General features: G+C 41.1%; 1 protein-coding gene and 1 long non-coding RNA gene across 2 annotated transcripts in view; both read left to right on the top strand.

The window, feature by feature from the left end:
- The window catches only part of tmeff1a (transmembrane protein with EGF-like and two follistatin-like domains 1a), a 92,103-nt gene that overhangs the window by 20,924 nt on the left and 47,642 nt on the right, over positions 1 to 23,537 (top strand). The gene's annotated exons all lie outside the window — the stretch shown is intronic.
- On the top strand, positions 8,413 to 8,820 carry LOC105356142 (uncharacterized). Its single transcript, XR_910381.4, has 2 exons — positions 8,413 to 8,547; positions 8,678 to 8,820. It is a non-coding gene; the product is annotated as an uncharacterized LOC105356142 (long non-coding RNA).

The raw sequence follows: 23,537 nt of genomic DNA, 5'->3' as shown, positions 1-23,537 counted from the left end.
AGACCAGGAGTCCTAGCTGCGCTGAGTTCATACTGAAATTTGTTGAACAAGGAAGGCCAATTGATTGAAAGTGAGAACAGCCCCTTCCAGGAAGAGTCTGCGCTGCCAGCACTGCCCCCAGACTAACACACACACTAAACCAGCCAATCACAGGCCTGAGAAACAAACTACAAAGCTGCATAAATGCTGTATTTTTGATTTTGGATGACACACATCTCATTTTAGAGTTTTAACCTCTGGTTAATGATCCAGTTACTTTAGCTGACTTGTCTGTCATTAATTTAGAGTCCAACAGCAAAAATATTTTACAGCTCATGCATACGGAACAAGGTTTTTGGGGGGGTATTTTCAGATCTGCCTGTTTACTAACCAGGAGCTGAATTGTTGGAGTGGATTCTCCCACTCGTCTTTGTTTTTTACTTGTCTGTCACAGTGACTCAGTGCTTTCAGAGCTTTAGTTTGTTCGCGCCGTGCCGACTTCAGCCGGACACTTTTCATCTGCAGCATCTCGGCAGCTTAATCTCCCCTTCGCCATCCAGAGCGGAGGAGGATATCTCAAACTAAAACTCACTTCCTGTCAAGCGACGCTGCCTCAAGAATCGATAGCCGGGTGAGAAATCCTGGCTCTCCGCAGGGCCGTTAACATGCAGGCTGTGAGATTTATGTGATTGGTTGGTTTCTGAGAGGCTGAGGTTGGAGACCGCGAAGCAGAACGGGAAAAACGATCCTGACAGACAACTTAAAAGGGCAAAGCTGCAGGACAAAACCACCTGAGAGCTGGAAATTGAAAATGCAAATGCAGGACGATGCAGAAAGGCAAGATGGCTCCTCCGCTCGGCTGTCAGCTCCCTTTGACTTTGTGACAGCCGCTCGAAAGCAGCCGGTTTCATAACCGCGGATTGCAAAGCGTGGTCCTGCCGTGAGGCTGAAAGCCTCTTTGTTGGATCTCTGCGGCTCTCGGAGGCAGCAGGGCTTTCTGACAACAGCAACCACGAGGTTCGTAAACAGTCCCAACATGCAGGGAGGCTGTAAACAGCCGGAGAAGAGACAAAATCTCCCCCCTTAGTCCGAGCATGGCTCTACAATAGGATCCCTGAAGAGGCTTCCACAGAAAAAGCTGTGCTTCAGCACAAAAACAGCAGTTTACTGCAGATCTAGACTCAAAGGCTCAAATGTTGTCAAATGTTTCACATGGACACTGCTCAAGCTGTCGACTAGGATGTTGTGGTTCTGTCAAACTGAATATTGAGACATTTTGCATGGTTCTCTTTATTAGCCCTCCATGTTTTTGATGATTACCTTTAAAAAGGAGTCCAATTCTTCAAATGGACTTCATCATTTGAAGCTAAAACCAATTCTGTTTGTGCAGCTCTGAACTCTTTTTTTTTTAAATTGGCTCAAACATTATTTCAATGTTTGAAAACTTTTTTTTCATCCCCACATCAGATGGATGTTGGATACAAGCTATGAGGATGGAGAGGATGATCAGCTCTTAAACTCAAAGGTTTGGATGACAGTTTCATAGAGCTGAAGTGAAGTTGAAGCGTATTTTAAATGGGCAAACCTGTAAAAATAAAAGTGACCCACACAAAATATCAGAGTCGTAAGCCTCTTGGTGAGCCCATAGATCAAAACTTTTCATCCACATTTTTTCCTACAGACATGCTGCGAGTGACAGGTAGTAATGAAGACGTAGGCATGTTGTAGGGATTTTTATCTTTTTCCATAAGCTGGGGACTAGACAATCAGAGCACAGTTTGTGTGGGAATCCTGAGGGTGTCCTACAGGCACTCACGTATCACGTGAACACTCTGTTCATGCATCATTTGTGCGTGGTCAGTAAGGAGCCAGTGCCGCACACCTTACTAATGACTGGAGTGTGGCGTAATGCACATGAGCATCAAGGGAACTGCAAGACCCACCTGAACTCCCCTTAAGAAGCGGCTGCACCGGTCTATGACCTTCTATGGGCCTGGACAACCCCAACAAATGGCATAACCCGTTCAGGTTTACTGAAAACCAAGTTCAGGACAAGATGTAGTTTCAGCACCAACTGAGCACACAGTTTGTGTTTCTCAGGACTTATTGATGGTTGTTGTCTGTGGAGCACCAAGGTGCAGAAAAAGTTTTTTTTTTCATGTTTGTGAAGAGGATCTTTCTGGTCTCAGAAGGACAATTAAAAAAAAAAACAATTATTATTTAATTTAACTTGTATCTAACTTGTATTTGACCAAAACTTGCTGTTAATTTTCCATGAATCCTGTGGTATCTTCACCAAGGATGCAGAAACTGAACTCTTTTACTGAGTGAGCTGCAAGAACCTGTTAGCTGGTTTGGTCTTGGTTTCTAATGAAAACATCCAACAGAAAACGGCAGTGAAACTTCTGTTAGCGCCAGCGGCATTGGGCCGAGAAAATTAATATTTTTTCTGCTTCGTCACATCTGTTTTTCATGACAAGGAGATGCAGACGTTTTTTTTTTTCCTGTGTTCGGATGTCAGATGAACAATTTCTCGCTAAGGACAAATTTGCCTTTGATGGAGATGAGTCACTTTGAGGTGCGACAGCTCTCTTCAAAGAGGAAGAAATTTCAAATTATGGAAACCTGCAAATTGTAGATTATGGAAATAAAAGTGTTGTGTTGACAGCTGAGAGCTATGAAGGAAGCTCCCTCAAAGTGGAGCATTTTCGGAGCAAAATGTCTGTAAGACCATGGAATGCGATGGAGCTCCTATCTGGAATAAACTGGGATCCGACAGGAAAGAGATGCACCGACATGCTGTTATGTGAGCGAGCTGCTGCGCTAATCCACCACCCGTCATGATATTGGCACAGATTATACTGTACCGAGTTGTAGGGCTGCAATTATGCAAATGACATGGCGGTTAGCGGGGGTGGGGGGTGGGGGTGGAAGAGGCTGACAGCAGAGCTGATGCACAGCCAGCGGCGGCTGATCGGAGAGGATGGTGATGAAGCCTCTGCTCCGGGATGGAAGCATCTGCAGGAGGCGGACTGGATGTTTTCCTCTGCCAGCATCCTTCCAACACGAGTTATCACGTCGTAATCCCCCCCCCCCCTGTTGATGAAAAGCATGCTAATTAAAACATATCAGACACTGACCTTCTCTGCATGAGCTGCAGCAGCTAATGCAGCATATTTACTGTGGAAAAACAGCCCTCAACTATTTCACTGCACATGAAAAATGAAAGTTGACACTGGATGAGGCGTGCGTTCCTGCATTTCTGTCCTCAGCAGGAACAAAGTCCTTGAAGTTGAAATCCAAAAGAAAAACACGGATGACAGTTTTCCTGACAGATCAACTTTTTTTTCTGCTTTTACCTAAAAGGATCAGTATCACTGCCTGAGGTCACAGAGCAGCTCACACTGGGCATGATGGGAAAGAACAGCCACTTAAGAGAGCATGAGTTTGCCTGCAGGAGTTGACATGAGGGGTTTTATTTAAAACAAGTGTGGATTTTGACTGTGTGAATACATTCAACTCCATCTCTCACTCACAGAATTCCTATCTGAATAAGGCAACACAGAGTCTATCTATCTGCCACCTTACAGTCCAACCGAGTCTTTTAGCTGCAGCAGCAAGCATTAAAGCCTGGACTGTCCTGTAACAGAGAACCAACAGCTGAGCCTTAAAATCGACATACATACAAGTGTAAATTAGTTGGAGCTTGGTCAGTTCACTTATAACCAAATGGTGTCTTGTTAGAAAACCAAGTTATTCGTTTTTGAGTCTAATGTAAATCAGTCCAGATTCACAATACAAAGTGAAAATACCTGTATGTTCACTGTGGCTCCAAGACTTTCACTCTCTTCTATATATAGACTTAAAGTCAATAGTAATTGTTTTCAGAGTTACTTTTGTTAAGTTTTTCGTTTTGTTTTTACAAATGAAATGAAAAAGGGATTTCATCTTTAGTTTATAAAGGGCAAACCTTTGCCGACATACATCATTACTGTGAGGGCTCCAGCAACTAGCAGGCTCCATACAACTATGCCAGAGGCTCTGATTGGCTGCTGAGTAACACACGTTTTAAACAGTTTTGTACCAGAATAAAAAGAAAAGCATTACTTCTTCCCCTGCTCACACACATGGATACATGACAAGGCATGAATGATATGTGTTATAATAAACAAATTTCTTTACGTTTTGGCGCTGCCAAAACGTTAAAACTCTGTGGGTGTGTCTTGAAAACTGTCTATAAACCTCCTTTGAGTTGTTTTTCTTCTGCAGTACTCTATTTGTGTAGAAGAAGGGGGTGTAATGTGTTGGCAGTGGGACAATCATGGTCGGGGGAAACACTGTTCTAATAAGAAAGCTCCTTAAGTCTTTCCTCTCTCCCCCCGGCTCCGGCCTCCTTTCCTTTTGTTGTGTTGCGTCCGGACTGCTAGACTCGTCCTGAGAGCTCAGGGAAAGAAATGGGTGGTGGTGGTGGTGTGGGGGGGGGGGGGGGGGGGTGAGTTGCATTAGAGGATGCCCGGTGAAGAAACCTTCAGGAACGCCCTGCATATCAGTCACATCAGCATCAGACCGCTCAGAGCTCAGGAGGGACTGAAGTAGAGTGGAGAGTTGAGAGGGAGGGGGGTGACATTATTCATGAGGGTCAACCCTAGGGACAAAGGCCTGCAGCTCAGTCTTGATCCAAGGTTATACAGGATTTCATTTTTATTATTTAGACTAAAGGAGGCTTCTTTTTGGTATTTCTTCTATTTAAATTAAGGATAATTTCAAGGTAACATTTTTCCATTTAAGCTGCAATCTCAACCCCATGTTTGTTAATATCTAACATATTTAATTAACCTGTTTAAACTTTTGATGAAGTCATTGTCTGATGGTTGTCTGCTTTTAGTCTGGATCACATTTTGTCGTGAATCAGCTTCTTACCTCAAACCCTTTCAGTTATCAAGGCCACATAACCAGAATATACCTTTAACTTTATTATCAATTTCCATTAAACAAATAATTTTAATATATACAAATTATAGTCTATAAAAGTAGTTTTGAATATTCGGATACAAGTTTGAGGCTTTAAGATGTCATTTAGGACTTCTGGATCAGAAATGATGTTACTGACATTTGCCCCTGCATGCACTTCTCACATTAACAACAGAAATGTCTGTGATGCATTTTATCAAAAGATGAAACCTCGAAAACTCAGTTAATCTGTGACTCAATTATATGTGATGACAGTTTTATGGATCCTTTTATTTTTTGAGGATACGTTTAATGTTAATATTTTTTCAAGGCCACAAAATAACATAAAAAGAAAAATGTAAAACCAAGAAAAAACTATTAAAAACAAAATTTTATGGTGAAATCATATTTATTTTAAATGAATAAAACATTTTAACTATTCTGACTGTTTTATTAAAGGCTAATCACAAACATTGTTTAAACATCCAATAATTTCAAGTCAGTAAAATGAAAATCTTTCTTGCAGGAGAGACATTTTTACAGGTAAATCAACTCATAATGTATTTAAAGGGTCCATCAGTCAGAACAAAAGCATCTTCAAACATCACATTTAAGTCAAATTATTCTGTCATTCAGTTCTGGTGATGGTGATGGAAGGGGGGGGTCAAATGGGTTGAAAAGTGCTCGCCATCCTTCAGCTTTTACTGCATTGAATATGAGCTGGTGTAATGGCGCCGTTATTCAGGCAAAACAGAGCGGCGCCTGCAAATAAAACTTCCAGATTTATGCTTTAAAGAGCTGCACGGCTGCAAACAGCTTTTCCATTAACAGTAACAACAGAACCGTCGGGGGCTTTGAGGCTTAAAGCTCGGCTGGGTTAGAGACGTCCCTCTTGATTTGCCCTCTGCACGTTCTGCAAATTGGAGAGTACGAGGCGGAATAACTGCAAACTGTTCTCAAACGTTCAAACGGAGGCTGAATTTTCAGGTCTGCAATCAGTCAAACATGTTACCGCCCCCTCTGTACAAGCACTGATCTGCATGGTTTGGTTCGTGGATGGAAACTAAACGGTTGAAGTGGGATCATCTGGGACAGGAAGCGGAGCCAACAGGTTTTTACACATTTCATCGAGTTTTACTCCATGAGGCGAATAACGAAGGGTTCCGGCGGGCTCGTTTAACGCCGCAGTCTGAGGTCAGCACGGCTCAGCAGCTGCAACATGAAGCAGACAAAGCAATTCCACACACGGCAGATTGGAGTGTCTACAAGATACGATGGGAATGAATCAGACTAGATCTTGACTGACTGAATGAAAAGTTAGTTTTTTTTTAAGCTGTGATTTAAAAAAGAAACTCACCAACCTGCTTGGCTCACCATTACACCGCACCAGCCTTCTCTCAAGATACGTTTTAGTGTTTCTGTTAAAGCGATTATTGCACAAACTCCAAAAAAAAGGCAGTTTAATTTTCTCATTTTGAACACCAGGGAGCGTAATCCAGGAGTAAACCTCTCAAAGGTGCGTTTGACTTCTCCAGATGCGTGTTTTCATTACCCAGCTCCTCCTGCAGCGCCCGCTTCCAACCTCCGATACAACCACACCAAACAAGAAGTGACGTTTTTCTGAAGTTTGGCATCGGCTTGATGCTGAGGTGTCTCTTCTTGTTTGTACCTGAAGGCTTGTGTTTCTTATATCAGCAGGAGGGGTAGAGCTTGTAGGCTGTGCTGACAATTTTGCAGCTCTGAGCCGAACTGCAGTCAAATCTTAATTTATCGAGAACATCTCCCCCGTGTGCCGTTTTTGCTCCTCCCCTCAACTCTGCTAGGGAAATCTCCATCTGACAAACTTTAATGGTGATAGAAAGTTGGAGAAGCAACAGCAGAGCAGGGATGTGTCTGCAGTGAGCTCAGAAGAAACAAGATATTTTGTGGACCAAAAGCAACAAATTTGAATTCTCATACTATGTTTTTGACCACGGGAACTTACCTCCACACATGAATTTGACAGGAGGAACTCAGAAGCAACTTCATATCTATAATACATTAAAATAATAGCGTACGAACAATTCCGTTAATTTTTTTTATTACTCAGAGATATGAACAAGAAGGGTGTAACGGTTCATTTTGACAAAACAATTTGATATTTGTTTGTTGCCGATTCGATTTGTTTCATTTTGAATGATCCGATTCACGGACCTAAAATTGATCCAGGACATATTTAGGCCAAAAAAATAATTAGTGTGACTCAGAGATAAATACCTGATACTTAACAGTGCAGGTGAAGTTTTCCAGATTCCTCACATTTCTTGCTAGATTATCAAGTGTAAATTAAATATTTGAACAAACAAACAAACAAACAAACAAGTAAACAAGAATGAATGTCAAATCCATTCACATTTTAGTTTCCTAAAGTTCAGCCCACTGTTGATTTTCCACATCCAAATAATCCAAAGGAAAGATTATTAGAACATTCTACTACACTATATTATCATGTGTCTTTGCTAAATTCAAAGTGTTTCCACACATTGGACTGGAATGATGACTGGATCATTCCATGCTGACATCACATATGTGTTGTCTGCTGTTATGCACTTGGTCGTGCTGTGATTGGTCCAAGTTGACCTGAATCATCATTTCAATGGCAACCATTCTCGCCAATCAGGAGTGGGCTCCTTAGAAGTCCACAGCCCTACCACTGAAAGTGGGCTGAGGAGAATCTGTCCATCAAATGTTTCAAAGGTTTGATGTGAGACCACATACTTTCATTGAGGCATCTGATTGGCCAGTTTATAACATGAATAAGCTGCACTACTGAAAAAATATCACGAAAACACATGATTAGCAACAACAAATAAAAAAAGGTAGCAAAGCAAGAATGGTTCTGTATTCTGACAAATAGAATGACTGACTAGTAGCTGTTTATTTTTCAGGAGAAGTCCAGTTCTGTTCTACTGTTACAAGGCTGCTTTTCTCTGCTTCAGAATATGTTAAAAGCACAAACAGTTCAAGAGTTAAAGTAGTAAAAATAGGAAAAAACTGGAGCTAAAATCCCGATTTTTAAGAGTTAGCTAAAATTGAATAGTAACCCTCTTAAAGTCCTGTTTTTTTTTTTTTAACAGGCTCCCAGATGATTGATCTGCTCGAATTCAAATGAGCCAATCAGCTGTGAGCTCAGAACTCTGCGGAGCCCGGGATCTGATATGGTTTACATAATTAAATAAAGCGTTCCCACAAAATAATAATTCGTTCCTACTGAATAATTAATGCGTGGGAACGGAATAAAATTCTGATATACATTTATCCTGTTGTCTTTGAATGCACCACAGTTACAAGGACACATTGATTGGTTGAGATGCATTATAGGATATTTGTGATGCATGATGGGATACATAGCATGTAGCATTCGGATGTAAAGCGACTGCTAAAGAGTATGTTAACAATAGACAAGTCCTGAATATTATTATTCCTATTCGACCCTAAACTACAATATCACATACCGCAACTGGCTGTCCGTCTGCCGGCCAGCTTCCCGAATGCCGGCGTGACAAGCAAAAGAGCTCCGCAGCGGCCCGGAGCTCGTAGCACATAGCTCGAGCAAGCTATGTCCGGAGAATTACTTTGGTATGGGGGAAGCAGCAAGCTTGGGCATCCTTTCTTATTATTATGATGTTTTTGTTATTTTCATCAAGACAATAATAAATAAATCATTCTTGTTTTCATTTTTCCCCTCTTGAACGAATGTGGGTCACAGAGACACGGAAGTAGCGGCGGAAAGCGGCTTTTGGGGCAGGACAGAGACCGTACCAGGATGTGAATGAACCCAGACATTGAGACATGGTTACAGATGCTTTTGTACAGCTTTTTAAAATAAATAAATCTGATCTCTAAACATCATCTGTGTCTTCCATGCAATGTAATGAGACACACACAGACAGAAATGTGAAAGTATCTGCTGTAAATTCAAGTATCACTAACATCCGTTTTTATTAATGACTAATCACGTGAATAATTACTTCCTTCGTACGAATTAATTATTTCGAGGGAACGTAATATTATTTTATGGGAACAGAATGTTTATTATTTTACCCATGTCAGTTCCCGGGCTCAGTAGAACTCATGGTGGTTCTGTAGTAAATATTCTGGACAGCTGGAAAACAAACCTGCGGTGAAGTGGGAAAACAAGCTTTTTTGCCGTCCTTTTCAAAGTTCTCTCACAGCAGTCATAGTTCAGGACTCTGCCATGGACAGACTTATTGTTAGCAGCCTGCAGGATGAGCAGTAACACAGCTGTATACAGGTTTCCCCCCCAGTGTGTCAAAATAAAAGCCTCAAAAAAAGATCCTACAAAGCATGGACAGCCTCTGATATGATGCAGACAACCGTTGTTCTGAAAACCATATTATTCTTATTTACATGATCACGTTTAAAGATTTGAACGTACACTGGCATCCTTAAACGTCCGTCTCTGCTGTGCTTCCTGACTCTATAGAGGCTGCTGTGTTTGTGGCTCTCACTGAGATTGACATATGTATTGGGTTCATTCTGAATGTCCGTGCGGCTCACATATGGTGGATTCCTTCAATTATGTGGACGCTAAATGTGGGGCGGCAAGTGGCTCAGGCGGTAGAGCAGGTTGTCCAACAAACAAAGGGTTGGCGGTCCGATCCCCGCTCTCCCCAGCCAGCCGTCACCCCCCCAAGCACAGCCAGCCTGCAGCTCACCGTTCCCCCAGGGGATGTTCCAAACGCAGAGAACAATTTCCCCATTGTGGGATAAATAAAGTAAACATTCTTCATTTATTCATTCTAAAGCACTAGGAGGACTTGAAACTCAAGCTTCTTCTTTGATTTGAAATTTTCAGAACCAGACTGTTCTTTACCCACAGCAAGTCCAAGGCCAGAGAAAAACACAGAAACAGGAAGAATCTCTGTAGAAAACTTTTTCATCAGTTTTGTTAGCTATAAGATTAGTTAAAATATTTTCTCTCTTTTGCAATCTGTCTGAGGCTGAACTGCCTTGTTAGGAACAAACCAACAGGCCCCTTTGACCCAGCTTGTTAGAACGAATTCCCCGTAGGTCAATTACTTCATGCCTCGCTCCTCTTCCCGCCTCCAGAACAAACCTAGAAGGAGTCTCTGTCTCGTTTGAGTCAAATCAGCATGAATGAAACATCAAAGCTGTTATCTTGACGCTGCAGTCTCTTCTTTCCAGGTGAAGATTAGTCTGCAGAAGCGGCGGAAGAAACCAGGAGGCAGCATGACCCCCAGGGCAACTTACCGCCTTTGTCCTCCAGCTGGTGAAGACACCAAACTGTAGGAAGAGCAGGCAGAAAGGGTTCATTAGAAAAACAGGCCATTTAGCAGCAGGTGCTAAATATCATACTGCTTGAAGGTGGGGAGGTTGGAATGGGATAAGATTTGAGTCATGAACTAGCTAATTTATATCTGGAGAAACTTGGACTACATTTTAGGCCCTCTTGCACTTTTTAAAACTTTTATTATATAAAAACAACATTTCATTCATTCAGTCTGTTCACTGCACATAGTTTCTCTCACTACAGTGTTGTGTGGATTGCCACAAAGTGGTACAATGAAACATTTTTATACGTCTGTTGTACGCTATTCTCTTGTTCATTGCAGGGGTTATGTCCTTAAAAAAAAAACCTCAATAGGTGAGATCAGCAAAGACGATTTACAAACGTTTTTAAGGAAGTAAAACTCCTCACACACTTTATACACTTTTCTTAAATAGATCTGAACATTTTCAAGTTTTTCTCTCTTGTTCAAACTCTCAAAGTTTTAAATAACAAAAACAAGATCTGATCGTGATCTGAGATTTATGTGAAGTTGGCAAACTAAACGCATTTGTATAGGCTACTATGTAAAGTGGAGATTATTGGATAAGGTAAACAGCCAATCAGGACTCAGAACAACGCTGTTATAAAAGCATGCAAAAGTGCTGCTTAAAAGCGAGATGCGACAGGTAAACTTTGATAGCGTGGGACCACTCTATACGGTAAAAATGGCTGGATGGTGCTGTCACTCAGCTGATTCTCATGAGATTACTGGCTTCATATGGACGAACACTCACCCTGTGTTTTATCATACAGCTTTCAGTCTTACTTTCTCTCTCTGCTTTTTCCCATCAGGGATCGCCACAGCGAAAAAACCTCTCAGTCAAGGATGAGTCGCATGGTTAACTTGTTTTACGCCGGATGCCCTTTCTGACGCAACCCTCTCAATTTATTCGGGCTTGGGACCGGCACAGAAGCAGAGAAGGGAATAGGGAGCAGCCCGGATTCGAACCCTGGTTTCATACAGCTTTCAGTAATAGCTAATAATAATAGTAGCAATAATGTACAATTATAACATCGATTTTTTAATTTGATTCAATAATAGGCAAACAGACAACTAACAACAGTATAACAAAAAATGTAATACTTCCCTGAAATGGAATAACTAATCAGATGCTTCAGTAAAAGCACATGGTGCCCGCCGAGCCCACCTCAAACGTTTGATTGACAGATTCTCCTGAGCCGGTTTCAGTGGAAGGAGGGGTGTGGACTACCAACAAGCTCAATCATGACTGGCGACTGTAGTTGCCCTAAAACTGTGACTCAGACCGACTCGGTCAATCACTGTCAAGGCGCTAGCCTATCTGTAACCACCACCCGATCCGTTTACGCATGTGCAAATATTCCATCATTTCCTCCTTTTTTTTTTTTTCTTCTCAGTACCCTTCTGTCACACACCAAGGTGTGCGAAATTTGATCTCCACATTTGACCCATCCCCTGGGGGAGCGGTGAGCTGCAGAAGAGCCAGTGGTAGCGTTAAGGGTCTTGCCTAAGGACCCTCACTGAGTGATGTTAATTGCTCGCCATTGATATGGTAATTGCTACCATTGCTCATTCCCTTCCGGGAATCGAACCCTGGATTCCTGCATGGTAACCTCTCACCTTACCAACCGAGCTGACAGTGACAGTGAAGTAGTTATATTTATATTTACTCCCATAGCTGATGATTATAAACCTTGTAATACATTATCAAAAATTAAAATGAAAAATATTTTTGAAAAATCAGCTGCCAGTAGCTCTTTCTGACAGTTTTGTCTCCTTTACAACTGTCCGAGCCATTTTAACAGCGGATAACTCCATGATCAAAAGAATTTATGCTTTCATTAACAACAGAAAGCTTCCTCCAACTGGATTACAGCACCAGAAAGATAAAAGAACGTTGCATAAATGCAGTACAGTATAATCATAAACTGTCCTCATCATAGACAAAAATCTCAATGATATGTGATAGAATGACAGCAACCTGGCCTGGAGTTGTTCTCTCTGTTTGATCGTTTTCTTTTTTATAAGTTGGCAACAGGAAAAGAGGAGAAGTGAATGCATTTTACTCTGAGGGGATGTCATGGGCTGCTGCAGGGGCTGCGCTCTAAACTGGGGGGGAGTAAACTGCCATCAAACACTACAGAGGAAGAAAGCATTTGTAGTCCTTAGCAGGTTCTTTTTCTTTGTTCTTTTTTCATCGTCAAAGTTAAATATTTCATTATTAGAAAACATTTTAATTGTTGTAAACATATTAAGAGGTTTTATTGTTATAAAATCTGAAGACATGCCCTGACCGTAAAAGGGCTGTAAATATGACATAATATTTGCGCATGTGCAGACCGATCGGGCAGCCGTTACGGATCCGGTAGCGACAGGTGTCATTGTGCGATCGCTGGAGGTAAGGCATTTTCTATGGGTGACGTCACACCCTCTCTGTACAGTGCTAATAAATTTTAGTGATAGTCACAAACACATTGGGCCTGCTGTCAGATCTGGAAGCACAGGGAATTGTGGGATACCATTCATTTTGTCTTTCTGGGCGGATTGGGGTTTTGTTAATGTGTTTTGTTGTCTAGCTGGTTTACTCTGTTTTGACACTAGTTATTTTATTCTGTTATCGTTATTTCTTTCTGCACATTGAGTGAGAGGGAGGAAAAGGATGTTGACAGCCCTGTGTTGAAAACCTGGGTCCCAAACATACAGCCAGAGTGCATCACACTTGTGTCAGTGACCTGTGGCGGACAGTGTTCTTCTAGCGTGGAGAAGTGGCGGTAGTCTAAAGAGCTTTTTTTTTCAGAAGTGCCGGTACTGAGTACCAGTCCACTTAGAACATATGATATGTGAGTTTACAGCTACTTCACTTTATTTTCCTTCTATCAGAGGAGAACCAGACTGTTCTTTACTCACAGTAAGCCCAAGGCCTGAGAAAAACACAGAAACAGGAAGAATCTCTGTAGAAAACTTTTTCATCAGTTTTGTTAGCTTTAAGCCTCTTTATCAAACTTACCATGAAACAAACATTCATTCAAGAAAAGCTGTGATGAAGAGGTTCATTAGGAGAACATTATGATCAACATTCTTAATGTCCTGAAAAATTAGAGCCTTCCGATGTGAGCGTTGCCCGTGGTAACGGGGTGGAGATGGAGGAGCCAGTCAGGGTTTCATGTTTTATTCAAGCAGGAGAACAGAGGAAAGCTCTGCGTCCATCTGCTGCAGCCGCGAGCTTTCACAAAGATCCAGCACACCAGGAACTGAGCTGCTCCCAGCATTTGCTCTTTGTTAGTCCCAGCACAGCTCACATCCATCACAACGTCGACACTAATGTCTCTTCTGTGAGGTTTTACATCTTTGCAATTTCTGCTTCTTACCATCTCTGGCGTCTTTTTTCTTATTATGTTCGTTTGATTAAAGCAGCATTTCATAGAAACCTATTTTAGAGTTTATATAAATTTAAACAGGTGATGAATAAGAATCGTCAAACTCTTTTGACTTTTAAATAGCTACTTTTCATATTTCAAACTGCCAAACGTCCTCCTATTCAGAAGCTTTTCTGTCTGTGTGACTGTTCTACAAATGTAGAGAAATTCATTTTCTGCTGAAGGATCCTGAGTTCAGATGTCATTAATTTCATTAGTTTACAGCCAATGTGAATTGACAGTCAAGTGAAGGAAGCTTGATATGAATTTTTCCAATTGAACCATCAGTTTTAAACTTAAATGAAAAAGCAAATCAGTTAAATCTGAAATATTGTTTTTTTTGCCTCAATGGCAACAAAAACCTGTCTTTCTATGATGTCTAAGATGTCTGGTGTCACTCAGACGGGTGACACGACCAACAGAGACATTTTTTCTTTACAAACCTTGATTCTGTCTGAATTCAGACTAAAGTAAACCAAAACCTAAAGTAAACCACACCAGTGTTCATCTGCAAATTCTCCAGAGGACCAGAGTTCTCTTGTTTGGTTCAAACTATAGTTCAGGTGAGCTTTTACAACCCGACAAACCAAGGAGACCATCACAGGAAACTGATCTGGTGGATCAGAACAGGACCAAAATCTAAAGTGTTTTGAAGAAATAAGGACAAGACAACCCTCTGTTTTAAAATCTTTCAAATATTTTAAAATCTTTCAAATATTAATTTCCAAGCTTATTTTGAAGAATTTCTGAAAAAGAAAGTTATTTAATAAAAAATACAACTAAAGCATGAGTTTTATTATACTCATAGAAAAAAAAATCAAAATAACAAATATTAATATTTTAATGGAGGTCAAAGTTTGGACCTCCTGCCTCCTTTCTATTATTTTTGTTCCTTTGGCTGTAATCGGATTATTGAGACACTTTTCTGTCTACCAGTCACTTAAAAGTGTCTTAACCCTTGCGCTATCCTAGGCACTTTAACATCGTCTAGACCAGTGTTTTTCAACCTTTTCTGAGCCACGGCACACTTTAACCTTAAAAAAATCCCGCGGCACACCAGCATCCAAAAATTAAAAAAAAGGAGAAACTCATAGTCTGTATTGATCTACAGCCCCTCCACAATCTCACATGCATTTTTGAGATAATTGTTGCAGAAAAAGCTGGAAACTGCAGCTGTTTTTTTCTAAAAGATGCAATAAAATTTAAGTTAGAAGATTTAAAAACAGTTTGAAGTGTGTTCGTTGGTTTCAAGACGTTTAACAACAGATCTCCTTGTGCTCTGTCACTCTCACAACCCAATGCATCATGGGAGATGTAGTGCATAAAACGGCCAGCGGAGATCGCTTTTCAGAGCTTCATTTTCTTGTTCACTTGTTCCACGGTCTCATACCGGATTCTGTGGAAAGCTACAGCGCTAAAGACGAGCTTTAGCTGGTATTTTTGTTAGAACTGAGCGACTTTACGAGCTAAATCGGGACAAGGAAGTGAAGACTTTAAACACTTCTGATTGGTCAGACTGATGACATGTGATTAAGCTCCCCAACAATGATTGGTGGAGACAGTTAAAGCGACGGGACTTTTCCTAAATACAGCTGAATCGTGGTAACGTCATTCTTATCAAAATGTCTTTAATAAAATAAAGTAAACGCAAAGAAAAAGTATTTTACGATCTTTTATATTCCTAACTCCTCAGTGTTTTATCAGGGCCTGTTTGGATGAACACAGAGCTGATATCCTGGAGATGGGAAATGTTGTTAAATCAGTTAATGACGGCAATTTCCCTCGGCACACTTGACCATCTCCCACGGCACACTAGTGTGCCGCGGCACACTGGTTGGAAAACACTGGTCTAGACCCACTAGACAGTGGTCTGAACCTTTTTTCTTCAATGATTTGTGATCTTCTGTGTCCATGGATTACATGAAATCTTTCCACCTTTATCCACCTTTTTCATGGTAGGGAGAACACGTCAATGTAAGGATCGGGTCATCTGGACCCCATAGGATAGCACAAGGGATACGTGTGAACTTAAACATGAGCAGAAATTACTTTCTGTTGAAGTTATATTCAGCTTACTCACTGAACCAAGTAAAGTGTGACGTCACCCATTCTGTCGCCATGTTGGAACCAGGAGGCTGAACTCTGTGCTGGAGCGGCTTTCAGACTCTTGTCCAACGTTTGACTCTGAATGGGATACTGGAAGCCCCTGAGGGACAGGTGACCGCTCCATAACAAACACGAAAGAACTTCTTTTGTGTTTTATAGAATACATTTCTTGGAGGCACTTCTCGCTTTGATCAATCATACAGTGAGTGTTGTTACAGTGGTTCTTCACTGTGGCCTCCATCAGCTCTGAGGTGAGTGGTCTGGGCAGCGGGGGTCAGGCACTGTCAGTCAGCACATTGGCCACAAACTGGTGTCTGTTGCAGCTTCATTTGTTTGGAAAAAAAAAAAACTTTCCTCCCTGACTGGAGTCTCTGATGATCCTGACAGCAGATTTATGGAGATGGAAGTCGGACTCAAATGCTTTGAAACCACAAAGAATAAAAACTCTTTTTATCTTGATTCAATCGGTCCACAAGGCCTACTAACGGCACAGAAAGTGGAACATTTGCGTCTTTGAGGGCAGCGGGGAATTTGATGCCGTCACACATTACTGATGTTCCTGCTTTGAATGTCACCGTCTCCTGTTTCACTTCTCTGCTGAGGAGAAATTTCTCTGCTTTTAAAAGACTAAATCAATACGCAGTGCAGTCCTTGAGAGGGTTGACTTCTCCGGCGAGCGAGAGCCTCACTCTGGAGACGTCAGCCTGTGTTTGTTTGTGTGTGTGTGAATTATGTTTATCCCATCCTACAAATGTGTTTTTCTTTGAAATGGTTTATTGTCAGAATAATGAAAGATTCCTTTCATATACACTCATGATGCGTTGACGCTCAGACACAGAAAAAGATGCTTTTGTAAAATCTGGATACCATGTGCTTCTTTGTGAAGAATGTTCTCACGATTAGGAACAACAGTCATATAAAGCAACAACGACGGAGCTTCCCCATTTCTGAACCCTAACCTCATGGAAGCAGTAAAAACAGACCACATCATGGATTCTGAAGATCTGTAGCCGCTTTGCAATGATGCTCAAAGGAAACTGGAGATTGTTTGTTGACAATATTCTCTAGAATCACACACTTTTTCAGAAAATGTAAGCTTGTTCCGATTCTAAACAGAGCAGTGGAAGTTTTGCTGAACGGTTGTCTCTTTATCTTTTAATTGAAGTTTTGTCTTCAAACAGGGAAGATAAAGTGACTCAGTGGAGCAGGTCTTCTTTCTATATCTGCTTCTTTTTTGGCTGAATCTGTTTAAGTCCCACTCCAATTATCTTTTGATCTACTCTAAAAAAAATTCCCTGTGGTCTTAATTATGATTTTGTCCTTTTTGTTTGCCAAAATCTAAAAACTGGTGTAGTTTTCGAGGACATAACGACATTAGTTCATTAGAAATTCAGCTTCGTGGGAGGAAGCGTTGGCAAGGAGCAACTCCACCTCCCCTTCCTATCACCCATTATTAAGGGCTCTCTTTTTAACGCTCTCCTACTAGCTAAGTCAATGGTTTGACCCCCGCTCCCCCCAGTCAACTATTGTTGTGTCCTTGGGCAAGACACTTAACCCTCCAGTGTGGGTCCACTGGTGTGTAAATGCATGTGAATGTCCCGGTGATGGCACACTGAGAGCCACACCTCTGTCAGTCGCCCCAGGGCAGCCGTGGCTACATCACCAAGTATGAATGAGGAGTGAATGAATAATGGAGATACATTGTAAGCCCTTTGAGCAACTGGAAAAGAGCAGAAAAATCTCATCCATTATTATTATTAATATGCTCCCAAACCTAACAGTGCAGCAAAAATGGCAAGAAAGAACAGAGCTATTTGGCCGTACAGTTTTGAGTCAGATGCTAACTCGGACCAGGAAAATAAACACGGATTTAGTCGTCTACAAGAGGATGCATCAGAATGGTGCAGGGTGTCGTTGCGCGCCCAGTATATTTTTTATGTGACAAATGCGATATTTTTTCAAACTGTATTTTTTCCTCTGCTCCTGATTCACAATGATTTGCATAAAGAAATACTCAGAAATGCAACTTTCGAAGAACTGCAACATGCCAACCTCTCTCCCAACATATAAGAACAGGATAATAACTGAATTATCTTGCAGCTTCATTTATTTTAAACAAAAAAAAATCTGTTTCCTCTGTCGCTGGCATTATTTGCAGTTGGATAATTTCAAAAGATTTACCTCAGGCTTGATGAGTTGATTCTAACTCAGTTGTTGCTGGCTCTGTTCTCATTTAAAAGTCAGTTTTATTGAAATCTGAATGATTAATTATAATCGTATCTCTGCCCGAGCTTTAAGAGCTCCTAAGGAAAAGATTATGACAGAATCACTGAGTCAACTGCCTCTAAGCTGAGTCACCTGACCATCTTAACAACGCACTTTAAAGCCAATCAAGCCACTTAAAGTCTGTGGAAAGATTTGAAGAGGAACCCTGAAGCTGCGCTTTACCACCTCTTTATCTTTGTCTGCTGAAGGGTTTCATTTCTGAGCTGTTTCCAGGTGATCCAGTAGATACAATTTATATGAAGAAGACTTCTTGGAGCCAGCGGGTACTTCCTGTTTAGAACATGAGGGGGAGGGATCACCCTGTCTGGTTCTCTTATACAGTCCATGGTTTCAATGCAGAATGTGTCTGAAGAGTCTCAGTTTTGTGGCTGGAGCACCTCATGACTAAATGGAGCTGTTGTGTGGCCTGACCCATTCTCATTTTCTTGTGAAACGGTCACCAGTCCTGCTGCTGATCAAATTATGTACATTGAGGTGGAAATGATTGGTTAAAAAACATGTAACTGAGCATTTTAGTGTTTCTATCTTCAGCTACACACTTGTCTCTGTTCCATCATGTTTAGGTCCTGTCATTTTACTCTAAATCCCATTTGAGTCCTTGGTTCTCTGAACGTTTTCAGGAGCAACACTGAAGTTGACTTCACATCAAAGAAGCTCTAGCAACCTGATGCTTGATATCACCTCACTTCTAAACATCAGAGTATGAAGCTGATGTTAAGAAATTCAAACAGTACTTTATATATATATATATATATATATATATATATGTATATATATATATACACAAAGAAACACAACACATTTCTTGATTTTATGAAATAATATCAAGAAAATAAAAAAAAACTGTTCAGATGAAAAGATGATGGAGTTTTAGGGAAAGGATAAAAACAAATCCATTAAGGATGTCGTCTCCAGAACCCCCTCCTTCAGTCATACCACCCCGGTTCTCCACCAGCTGCACTGGCTTCCCATAACCTCCAGAATCCAATTCACACTCCTCCTGTTCACCTCTAAGGCCCTCCATAACCTGGCCCCTCCTTATCGCTCCAACTTCATCCATATCAAAACCTCCTCTCGTTCTCTTCGGTCCTCCTCCTCTGTTCAGCTCTCTGTCCCTCCGGCCCGACTCGTCACTATGGGAAGCCGAGCCTTCAAACTCTGGAATTCCCTCCCTCCTGACCTCCGTAACATAGACTCTCTACCAACTTTCAGATCTAACCTCAAAACTCATCTGTTTATTTCTGCCTTCCCATCCTGATTCACTTTTGATTTTCTCTTTTATATTTATTGTGCTTTTAATGTCTATTTTTAACCTTTATTGTGTAAAGTGTCCTTGGGTTCCTTGAAAGGCGCTCAAAATAAAATGGATTATTATTATTATTTCAAACCTGTGTATCCATACTTATTGGGATTTAAATATTAAAACATGACAGAATTACTCATTTTCAGGGTTAAAACAAAAAAAATAAAAAAAAGTATCTGTAGTTTCTGGTGAATCTAAAACTGTGTTTTGGTAAATATATCTTTGTTGGAACTGGAAGAGAAGAAGCAGCAACTTCTTAATATCAATTCCAGACTATTATTGTTTGTATTAGAACCAGGGCATTGGCTGACTATTCTGGTAATATGCTCACAAGTTATTCAAGTTATAAACTGGCCAATCAGATGCTTCTATAAAAGTATGTGGTCTCAATTAACAGATTCTCTCACTTTCAACTGTCAGGGGTGTTGACCTCCAACAAGGTCACTCCTGATTGGCGAGTGGTTACCATAGAAATGTTGACTGAGACTGACTTGGACCAATCACTGTTTACTGGCTTCAACATGGTGGCATTCAAATTACGAGAGAATGGCACCTGAGTTGACTTTATTTTCCCTGGGTGACGTCACGTTCACTTGTCCAGTTCTGATATACAGTCAATGGTTAGAACTGGGGAAGCTACTCTGATCAGAGAACAATCTTTAGATCTACTATCATGTGGTAACGGCATCTTTTAATTATGAGGATTAAACTGTCTAAGGTTCGATTCTTTATAGGGACAACAAAGGTGTTTTAACAGAATCTTTTAAAGAGAAATGGAAGGCGTCATTTGGTTTAGCTTTTCTTTCATTACGAGAACTGAGAAGTGAAGTTCTGCCCTGTCGCCACATGTTGGGAAAGAGAACAAAAAGCAATTTCTTAAACCCAACTGCCCTGATAGGTAGATGCAGGCTGTCTGCAGGGGAAAATGGGAAAGCCAGTATGGGACACGGAGGTAGTCCACACTAAATATCAAGGTGGTAGACCACTCAGTAAGCCCACAGACAGAAAATGTTTTCTCTATGGACATGCTGCTGGTGACGGTTGTAGCAAACACTCATAAAACACCCCTAAACCCTGCACAAGGTGCCCGTTAACACTGTTCAAGTGCGTGCAGCTTGACTGTTAGAAATGAGGAAGTTAGATAATCAGAGCGTAGTTGGGTCGGCGTCCTACAGGCCCTAAAGTATCACGTGCACACCCCCTGTGTGGGCATTTGCATGCGTTCAGCAAAGGCCAGTGTGCACACCTTAATAATGAATGTGGTGTAAGAACAACATACAATACCATCACCTGTAGGTCACAAGTGTCTGTAACCTAAATTAGCCTAACGAATACTTCACGATACACTTACCACATGCACGACAATCATAGGTTCTTCTTTCAGGACGCCCCTTGAGGTGGCCACGCAAGCCTCAAGGGAACTGTAAGACACATCTGCCGCCCCCCTCCGGTCTGCAACCCTCCACAGGCCCATAAAACCCCAAAACCTGCAGTACCCTCCCGTGTCAACTCCCCGAACAGTTGCACACCACTGAGGCTTAAGACAAAGAAGACATTTCAAGAAGCAGCAGTAAATCCTCTCCTCCTGTAGTTTTGTCATTTTTTTAAACGAGTAGAGGGGAACTGTTTACTCTCTTTGGGTCCTCTTTGAAAACTTTGTTCCTGAACACATTTATGTTAATCATGCTACTAATATAATAACTCTTTGGGTGTTTGATATATTTATCCTTGAAGACACAGCCTGGCAAACAAAGTCTATCTTTGGTTGTGTTACATTTCACAGGGAAAGGACTTCAGTATTGCTCCCCAAACTATGATATATATTTTTTTATTCAAAGATATTAGTAAGACTGGGCAGGAGAAGGTCTGATTGCTCTGAGGTGCATCAGAGTAAACTGATCAGGTCAACAGTTTGCTTGTTTCCTGTGTGGATGTTCTTCTTCACTGGATATTTACAGGCGGCAGCACTGAGCCTCAGCAGTTTCCACCAAGACAAACTTTAAAGTTTGACAAAAGTGCAGGCAGATTAATTTAACAGCTGGTTTCCTGCGCTTGGGTTTAACTTGGAAAGGATTAATGGGGGGTGTTTGGACCTGTGATAAAGCTTTCACAGACAGCCTAACACTAACATTTCATATGTTTGCAGGGCGTTTGAGCTCCAAATGAGCGCCATGAACTGTCTGCAGCGTCTCCAGGCTCTGGAGGTTTCAGCAGACACAAGATGAGCTTTTGATGTCTGTCTACTTGAGTCCAGGGGTGGTGGGGGTGGGGGGTAAGATAACAAGCTGGTGGCTTTGAGGCCGTGAAGACCGGGCCCGACTCGAGGGATTTAGAGGTGGATGAGCCTGCGGGCGGGGGCTGCCGCCACGCTCCATCAGCTTCTATCTAAAGGAGGGACTTGTGTGCATTTCAAATCTGCGTTAAAATGCACGAGGAACAACCTGTGCCCCACAAGGTCACAGAACATCAAGACACACAAACACGTCTGCAGCATTAAATCCCACTTTTTGGGATGGAAAAAGAAACCCTTTTTGCATGTTTGTCCCCTTCAGGGCTCCATCTGCATGATCCCAAAGCATACTGGTTTAAAAACCTGCAAACAGGAAGCCGCTTGTCCTCACGCTCAGCCAGGTCAGCCGTGTTTGAGGACCTGCTGGCTGCTGATGGATGTGGCTGCTGCCTGAACTTAATTAGGCCTCTGGTCCTGGTTCTGTGGTGGTTTCAGGACTCCCTGCTTTATATGTAAATGCAGAAGCCTCTGAGGGAGCTGTGAGGCCTGCAGACGTCCAGAAAGACATAACAGCTGTTTTACTGCTGAGCACTTCCACATCATGACATGGAGGCTCTCATTTTCAACAAGGGCTCGTTTTATTCATCTGAATGTGAGGTTTGTTGTCTTTTCCTGAAACATTTGTGTTTTTTTATGCTCCCTGGAGTGAAAGTAAAGGTGGAAATATTTAAAGTGGTACATTTGAAGAAAAACCGTTTTGTATGACATGACCTGAAAAAAGACTGTCCTGACCAGAAGAGTCTAAAGGAAAAAAATTGACCTCAAAATGAAAGTGAGATGAAACAAGTCATGATGGTCTGTGTGTGTAAAGAGAAACTAACTCAATTTTGTCCCTGTCAAAGTCCCTACATTCAATGTTTTTGCACTTTCCTTTCCTCTGTCTAAAAACCCTCTTCTTCTCCATGTTTGACCAACAGTTTTCTAAATTCCACCGACACCTGTAGATCAACAGCACTGGTGGTGGTCGTTGTTAATGTGGGCCACGACCGATCCTGTATAAAAATGCAGTTAGTAATTGGCATATTTTATTTGGCTCATGTTTGACGTCAAATACCCGTCCTGCCACAATCCTATCCAGACTTGGGACAGGCATGCAAAAGCTCTGGATTTTTTTTTTTTTTTTTGTTTACACTAAAATAGATGTAACCCCAAACTATCCACTAATATATATTTTTTTTTCAAAAGGAGAGAGGGTTCACATTTTCTGGTTCCATCTATGAAATTATCTTGACATTTATCACTGACAAGATAATGAAGTCCTTTGATTTCAAGCACAACTCCATGCTCCATGTGATGAAATATTCATTTATTTTTCTGATTTTTGTTCAATAAAACATTTTTTGGTTGTGAAAACCACTTTTTACATCAATAATGATGTAGAAGAGACATTATTGATAAAATATGATTTTAAATAAAAACTGAAAGGAGATTTTGCCTGAAAAACACAAGAATTACCGATTTAAAAGGAATGGATTTGAAGCTTTCATATTGATTTTCTATTTATAGGTTGAGTCAAAATGAATGTTTTCTGTTTTACACCCAGCCTCACAAAACAACTACTGAAAAACTCTACATTTAACTTTTTTTTTATTAAAATAAACTTACCGGTAGATATTTTTAGAAAAACACATTGTAAATACATAAATGTTGTGCTTTTTCTACCAATTTCAGCAGATTTAATTGCGCACTACAAGTTAGTTTTAATAGTGAGAAAATCTCCATATTTTAGGTCATTTCAAAACCCATCATTCTGTCCCAGGCAGTGTTATCTAGCGTTACTGTGTCCTAAAAGACATAAAGAAAAGGATTTGGCCCAAAATTAGTCGCTTATTATTGGTAGAATTTAAGCTTTTGCTGTGAAACAGAAAATAATG

The sequence above is a fragment of the Oryzias latipes genome, chromosome 17 (genome assembly GCF_053564925.1).
Source record: "Oryzias latipes strain Hd-rR chromosome 17, Olatipes_Hd-rR_3.1".
Taxonomy (NCBI): Eukaryota; Metazoa; Chordata; class Actinopteri; order Beloniformes; family Adrianichthyidae; genus Oryzias; species Oryzias latipes.
The sequence above is the reverse complement of the archived record's forward strand: the minus strand, read 5'-3'. Positions and strand labels throughout refer to the sequence as shown.